This window comes from Pteropus alecto, unplaced genomic scaffold (assembly GCF_000325575.1).
Source record: "Pteropus alecto unplaced genomic scaffold, ASM32557v1 scaffold405, whole genome shotgun sequence".
NCBI classification, from domain to species: domain Eukaryota; kingdom Metazoa; phylum Chordata; class Mammalia; order Chiroptera; family Pteropodidae; genus Pteropus; species Pteropus alecto.
Genome location: NW_006436295.1, coordinates 21,320 through 30,080, shown reverse-complemented (window position 1 = coordinate 30,080; position 8,761 = coordinate 21,320). Strand labels below are relative to the sequence as shown.

The 8,761-nt window shown below is 35.1% G+C and overlaps 1 pseudogene; it reads right to left on the bottom strand.

The window, feature by feature from the left end:
* Nucleotides 1–390: 390 nt before the first annotated feature.
* Nucleotides 391–2,976, bottom strand: LOC112480590 (annotated as a pseudogene).
* Nucleotides 2,977–8,761: the final 5,785 nt, after the last annotated feature.

Below are 8,761 nucleotides of genomic sequence, written 5' to 3'. Positions count from 1 at the left end.
TTTACCCACGAAGTTTTTTTCATTTTTCTTTTGCTAACTCAATTTACTACTTTCTCAATGCTTCCCCAAGAATCCTGTCTTGAACATAATCCCACAGTTAGCTTTGGTTCTTCCATATTTTTTTTCATAATTCTATCTCTCTAAGTTCCAAGTCTACCTAACCATATACACTTGAATCCTTATTTTTTTTAATTTATGTGTTTTTTTTTTCATCCATATTAGATGAGCATGAATTCAGAGCCCTCCTTCTACAAATTTCTCAATTAATCCAAGACTCAGTTTATTTTAATTTGTATATGTAGTATGTTTGACAAGTTATGTGTTTGATTATTTGATTAACCAAATAAATTCTGATGTTATCAAATGGATGGCTTATGACTCTACAGATCCTCAAGGTCCCTTCATCATAGCCCTGATCCTCTGGATGATCCTCCCTACAGCCTCTTTCAATTCCTTGGTACAAAGAATATAAAAAGTTTGATTGAGAAAACAGGTAAGAAAAGCATACGCTAATGCAATAACTTTGTCTATGCTCTCAAGGCGACTCTCAGGTGGCTCTATATAGACAATGAAGGCAGAGCCAAAGAATAGTTTCAGTACAGTTATATGGGAGAAACAGATATAGAAGGCTTTGGTGCAGCTGGCAGCTGAGGGCATCTTTGTTGTAGCATTCAGGATACCCCCATAGATTCCTCAAATTAGCACAAGATTGTATGTGTTGATTATGTAAATCACTACAATATGGACTTGAGCATGCTAGCCTGTGTCTATATACGCCAATTTCATTAGTGGTGCCAACTACCAAATGTAATGGGCCATCACTTTCAAATCAGAGGGGAAAGAAGCTATGAGGATGGCTGGCACAAATGCAGCTGTGAAGCCAGTCACTTAAGTGATCCCTGTTAGACATAACTGTGCTTTTCTGCAAAAGATGGCAATATAGCAGTCCTGTGCCATGACACCCAACAAATAGCACTTATTTAGCCTAAGAAAAGGAAGACATACAGATAGAAAAAGCATACAGCTGATGGGATGGATGGGTGAACATTCATGGAGCAAGGTATGAAGCAGTGTGGGCAGTGTGGTGTTGACATACCAGAATTCCAAGAAGGAGAGGACACTGATAAAGATGTACATTGTCATGGAAAGTCCAGAATCTGCCTGAACCAAAATGATAATTAACAAATTTCTTGCCAGTGTGAGGAAATAGATGCATAGGGTTCCCAAGAATGCAAAAGGTTGTAGGGTGTTAGTGGAAATGAAATCAGCAAGGATAAAATTCTGAGTTCATGTGTAATTGACATAGATCCATGATTTCTAGAATGAGGGACAAAGACAGATGAACTACTTTAAGTTTCTTCTTCTTGAGAAATTTCCCTAAACCCCAAAATTATGTATAAGCCTAAAAATAACTTATGCATTATCAAACAGACTTCCCTCATATTTCAAAAGAAGTACTGAAGACCAGAAGGCAGAAGTAATTTGCATAATATCACAGTCTGTTGCTGACAGTTGGAGTATAGGTCAGGTTTCCTGCTTTACAGCCCAGTACTTTTATTGTATAGAATGTGGCATCAGAGCCCCAGGTTCTAGAATTTTCTCCCACATAGCACACCAGAAACACGCATATCCTTACAATCCAAATGAAATAATCCATGATTCTGTAAAACATCTTTCTGTAGCATACCCCTTGTATCCAATAATCAGTTGTACTAAACTGTGGAATAAGGAAACAAATATTTTCTAAAATTTTACTGCTAAGACTCCTTCAGGGAGCTTCTCTGTAACTCAAGAATGTTCTCAGTAAGGTCTGAAGAAGGAAGAGATGGGAGAAGAAAGAAATGTGAATACTCTTGGAAGAGTTCCTCAGAGTTCAGAGCAGTAGAGCCAGAGCGGGAATCAGTGAGTAGACATGGTGCATGTTAAGAAAGAATTCCCAGAGGAAATTATGTATCAGAAACCTCTGTATGTGTGTGCACTCGCGCCCGCCCGCCCGCGTGCCCGCATGCGTACACGCATTGATAAAGTCAGGACCCTGCAATGTCAATCTAGGATTTTAGTATAAGAAAAAACACATTCTTTGAAAATTGGCTTTTTTAAACTTGCTTTGCAACTAGGTCAAAATGAACATTGAACCTGGTCATTTCTCTCTTTTCTTCAACTTTTTCTTCTCTTAAATGAAGATGTTTAAATAATTGCGTTATAAAGCCCCTTGACAGCTCTGGTACTCTGTAATTTTCTAAAGCCACTTAAAAAAGTGTTTGAGGGGCAAGGATGGAGATAGGTGGTCTATATCAATGTACCAAGAGTTTTCACACCACACATCTAACATATAACACCTGTAAAAGGTCAAAGCCCTCTCTTAGTCTTTTTCTTCAGCTAATCTTATCTCTACTGCAACACCCCTGCCTACTGCCTGGCTGTTTTGATAACATTCAGACTTGTAGCTTCTTGTTCAGTGTCACTTCTACTTCCAATATACTTCCCTTCTTATATTTCATGTTCCTGCAAATGTTGGTCTCCTTGCTGTATGTTCCCTGAGGTTGCTGGGTGCGATTAGCTCTCAGTAGATAGTCCTCTGAGAAAAGATGTTGGGCACAAAAAAGTGAAGGCAATCATCTCTATTTTTCAAATGATTTTGTTCAACTCTGCAAACTTAATTGTTGGGCTCTGGAATCCAATCTCAGGGACATTGGCTTTTTTGGTTCGCTAGAACTTTTTGCAAGTTCCACATAGCTTTGTATGGGGAGAGAAAACCCATGATGCATAATCTTATACACACGTGAAGAGTAACACCTTGAGCACCCCATAAGTGAGTATCATGTTTAAAATTTTTCCTTACAAGGAGATTTTTCATCCAGCTTCTCTTTCCGATAACCACAAACCTCAATACCATATGAGAACAATCACCATGAGTACCACTATCACTTCTGTGCTCACCATCTCCATTACTCTTACTACTGCTTCTACTTTCATTATGTCCTCTATCTTTCATTCATTGGCTTAATAACTTTTAATCAAATCCTAAAGCACTGTTCTAAGAGCACGGTTCTAAACCTGCATTACTGGTATTACTATCATTTCTTATACCACTACCATTACTATTACATGAGGACTTCCTCATGAAACTTACCTACTTTTTTATGATCACTTTTATTTATATCCATATAATCAATATTTCATCAAAAGCCCTGAAATTAGCATCTGAGCTCTGACCTCATCTGAGTATTACATGCAAGCATCTACTTAGATAAATATGCAATTCAGAAAGTAATAGAATAAAAGCATTTATCAATTGGAAGTAATGCATTTGAATCAAATATACCTTTTTTTTTTTTAGAATCAACGGTGGACATAAAATAGTTGTTAAATTAAATTTACGATAAAGAGGTAACCATAGAAGATGAACAAGTACTGAAAAGAAGGAAATTGTTAAATATTCTGTGATCCAGTTGAAGAAGCTTTCTGCAGGACCTGGAGATTATTGAAAAAAATGAAAAAAGGTATTTGTTTCTGAGAGCACTAATATTACTTCAGGTTTGAAGAGGGTTTTTAAAAATAATCTCAAATATTTAGACAATCAGATCTCATTCAACCTCAACCAGCATTGAGCCTACATCCCACTTCGTGTGTAACACTTGACCTTTCTCTAGGACGGATAGTTGCAACTGCCCTTTCACTAAATTACTGCATCCTCTACAGTCCTGAATACCAAAATACACTATTTGTTTTTATCTTCGTTTCATGGATTTGTATAGATTAGCCATCTATCTAGTCTCTTCAATTGAATAATTGTTATGTACTCAGAGTGCCACTTCATTACTTATTTTTAGTTCCTTATGGATTCATATCACATTGGTATTCCTAAATCTTCCTTTTATGAACCAGACTCTGAAACAGACCTGCTTCTTCCTTTGTAGTGTTGAATTGTTTATCTGTATGTCTTGGCATTAACTGAAGAGATAAAAAGGCTATCTATATTATATAAATACCTGAGCATAGGAACTATAGAATTATCTAGAATCAGTAGTGCAGAAATCAGAAAAATATACTAAAGAATTGGAGCCTTCCAAATATAGTCAGGCCTTTCCTAGATAAAAAAGTGTTTCTTCTTCTTTACGTCATTAACTTTTAGTAGAAAGTGCTTATCTAGCATTTATTCTCTTTCAGAAATGGAATGAGAGAAGAAATAAGACCTCATGACTCCATTAAGTGATGATTTTGGGAGAAATATGGCATCTAAAACTATCTTTACTTAAAACTTAAGTGAAAAGGTAAGATTCACATGTTTGAAAATTCACAGTATCATTGTTAATATTTGAAACAAGTATCTGTTTAGTAAAAATTAGAAATAAACACATTATTAATTATTTTAAGGTAATGGTATTATAAGTGATTTTAACATTTTATTCATCTAAACATTTTATGTGCTATATTTCTATGTAATGCATTCTTTAAAAATTGATTTAAAGGTTAGAAAAATTACATCAAGTATAACCAAATAATATGAGAAATATAAGAAATGAAGGTCATTTATTCCTTTATTTAAAACATCTTTTAAATCTTTTTTATGCCCAGGCCTTATGCTAGGAACTGGGGAAAATGAGATGCATAAAGCATGGTCCTTTCCCTTAAGATATTTACTGTAGAGTTTGGGAAACAGACCCTCAAATGAGCTAATTACATTTTAAAAGTACATAAATGTTTTAAACATAAGAAAAAATTTCAATTTCATACACAAATAAATTTGAAACTGAAAACTACAACAAGATACCATTTCTCAGTTTTTATATTTACAAAGGTCCAAAAGTTTGAGAAAACACTTTATAAAAGTCACTGTAGGAAAACAAAGTCACTATGAGACATACTTTCATCCACTCCTGGTGGAAAAACTAAATGACATAATCCTTTTTGAGAAAAATTTAGAAATATTTACCTAAATTACATGATCCAGGAATCCCATTTCTAGGAATCTGTATGCACAGATATGAAATGATGTATATACAAGGTTATTTATAGTAGTTCTGTATTTAATAGCTAAAATCTGAAGCAGCCCAAGAGTTCTTCAATAGAGGACAAGTTAAACATAATTAAATACAATGGAGCTATTTTTAAATGCAAGAAGCATTCTCTACAGGGAAATGAAAAATCTCCAAGATTTCTTATTAAGAAAAAAAAAAGCAAAGTCAGAAAAAAGTGTATAGTATGAAGCCTTAAACTTAAAAATAGGGGATTATAAAATATTCTTATATGTGAGTTTTGCATATAATAACATTATAATCATAGAGGAAATATTATTAAGAAAGATCTATCAGGGTTAGGATCGGAAACAGAGAGGAGCAAATAGATTGGGAAATTGGAGTAGCAAGACTTCTCTATGTTAATACTTTTAGATCGATTTGATTTTTGAACCCTCTAGTTGTATTATTTGTTGAAGCAAAGAAATTTTATTTAGAAAATCATGTTAAAGAGAGGTAGAAAAGGGTAAAGGGGGTCAAATATATGATGATGGAAAGAAATTTAACTTTGGTGAACACACATGCAATATACATATGATGCATTACTAAACTGTACACTTGAAACCTATATAATTTTATTAACCAATATCACCACTAATAAATTAAATACATACATACATACATACATACATACATACATACATACATACATACATACATGCATACATACATACAATTATGTTAGTTCAGTGGTATGCTGTGGTCATATGTTCTTGTTTGCCCTAGACAACTCTGATATTGTATCTGAGTTGCTATTGATAACACCTTCTTCTGTTCTCTAATGTATTTCAGTTTGGACAAAAAACCATATAAACACTCTATGTGATAGAATTTTAACCTCAATGATAGTGCAGTGTATAATCTGATTATGGTGTATTTCAGTCCTGGCTTATTCTCATCTCTCCTGCTAGAATCGTTGTCCAAATGTCACCAGGAGAGAAGCAGCCATAAGATGGGCCTTATCTTAGGCACTTATGCACCCTAAGTCATTGCTTCTCAAACTTTTTTACCCACACATAACACATATAAAAAGTGATAAATGTGTAGAGAACCCTTAGGTGAACAGGAAGAGGCAGTCAGGGACTCCAATTCCCTCAGGCCCTATCTGACACTTCAAAGGGCATGCATTAGGGGTGGAACATCAGTTACTCAGCATTCCTGTTATATATATCAGTTGGGAACCTGCACTAATGATGATCTAAGTGTCATATTATAAAGGAAAGGACCTCAGGAGTTTGCAAGAGAGAAAAGATTGTAAAATGAAAGACAAGGGGAGTTCAAAGCTATGAATAGTTCTAAGAAAGAGACTATCTACTGGTGGAGTTTTAGGAGAGGTACTTACTATCTATTACACTCATTTGATTGTTAAGAGTTTATTCATTCATTTATTCATTCGTTCATAAATGAAAACCAAGCACTGTACTAAAAGTCAATGATGCTGCCTTGAATTGTTAACTATTTATGTCTCCAAAACAGGATTGTAAGCCCCAGGCTTACTGCGTGGTATAGACCCCGCAGAGATGAGACCTATAGTGCTATTAATTAATGTGTTATTAATTAAAGCCATTGCAAGGATAAGGAACTTCTAACCATTCTTTGGTGCTGCCACCTCAGTAGTTTTTGTTGTGCCCACCACAACTACTACCTCAAAAAGAACTGTCAGAGTGAAAAGAGGAGAGAAAAGGTCATAGCTTAAATGCAATAGACTACACAGGCCAGCAGAATGCAGTACTGCACTGTGCATTTAGGGAAACAACATATACTTCATGAGAGCAGGGAGCATTCCTCAGGTTATGCAAAGCTGACTTTGGACAGTGATCAAAAGAAGATGCTTCACTTGGAATGTTAATATTTCTATTGACTTCATACATAATAAAAATGGAATATATTATAAATATGCAAGCTTTCTCAAGAAATCCTCACTATAGATGTATGTGAAAACTTTTGAAGTAATGATGGTTAAGATTTAATTGTGCTTAAGGATCCATTATTGTTTTCATTTTATAGATCAGGAAACTGAGGCACAGGCAGCTGTGCATTGCTGAAGATCACACAGCAAGTAAATGGTGGAACTAATGTTTGAACCCAGGCAGACAGGCATCAAAATCCACACTCTAACTACTACACTGCCCTGTCTCTGAGATGATGAGTCTAATTTATGTATTGAAAACTTAGCATGTGTTATTTCATTTAACTTTTGAACTCTTTGTTATATAATTTTTTTAAAGAAAGACAAAATTGAGGTCAGAGAAAAATTATTTTCTTTTTTGTCTGGGATCGCATAGTCAAAAAGTGGCAAAACTTGGATTTGTACCAATCTTTTTTCCTCTCTGTTCTGGATGCTTAGATTTTACTCATCTGGGTCTAGTTCAGATTCTGCTTTCCTTAAGAAATGTTGAAATCATGGAATTAAACTCCCTAAGCAGGAAGGGATGTAAGTAGTCATCCACCCCCAGCCTCTCCTTTGGCAGTTGGAAAGAATGAGGCTGAGAAGGTCTTGCCTAGGCCACCAGCCTGCTGAAGTGGATCTAGGATTAACTTCATGTCTCTTTACAGCAAATCCAGTAATCCTTGTAATTTCATTATGTAAATATTGGATTAGGTCTTCCTTTTTCAGGGGGATAGTATGAGGATTAAATAAAAAGTGCATTTGTGAAAGCAGCTATCACTTCCTGGCATAAGGCAGACATACAAAAATAATAGTTTATATTTTAGCACTTACTTATATAAGAATGAGAAGTAGATAAAGTGTTTAAAACCTATACAATTGCCTAATCTCTGTGGAGATTTTGGTCCTGTCTTTCTCACTAATTTTCTGACATCCTTTGGCAGGTATTTGACCTTCAATTCACACATCACTAAAGCATGGAATTTGAACCCGAGAATTAGTTTTCAATCTCTGCTCAACAGAGGAAGTAGTTGGGGAATGGGAAGAGAAAAGAAAAGATAGAATGTGATTAGAACTTTAGGTCCCTATCTTTATTCAAATTTTAAATTTCAATCTGCTTTCTACTTTGTACATGTGTGCTTTATATACAAGATTTGCAAAGCATTTGGTTTCTCTGCTGCTCGTTTGTTGTTTCTGCTTGGCTCCAGATAATTTCAGGGTATATTCCATGATATTAAAAATGAACTCAGACAACACCCTTATTTCCAATACCCTATTCTTGCCTCATTGGAGAGTAATTATTCTCTCTAGCTTCCAGCCGCATGCCCAATAGGCTCATTCTCTCCTTCACTAAGCTACCTTTGATCACAAGATAGACCTGGATCACCGAAATCTACTTTGATAAACTTTCTGCCCATGGATCACTGCTTCACATCTAAAATTTACACAAGTTATAAGTTTAGTCTTCTTGTTCTTAATATTGTTTTTCACATTTTCAATCTTTCTCTGGGAATTCTATCTTGACCAAAGTATTCACTCTAAGCTTTAGTTGGTCTTCTTTCTCCCAGTATGGCATGAAGTCATAAATTTAGCAAAACAGTCTCTGATTTTTTACCTCCTTGTGTCACTTCTCCCCCATTACATTAGGATGAAATCAAAGACATACTTCCTCTCTATATGTTCGAACTCTGATAAATCCAGGACTGTCTTTTTGAGTGGGTGTTTGCAGTATGTTTGACAAATGATCTGATTGATTCTTTCACTGATGTTTACTTTTACTCTGACAAGATGATTAACTAAACAACTGGATGAATTCTACAGTTACCAAAAAGCTGGGCTATAACAATAGAGTTTG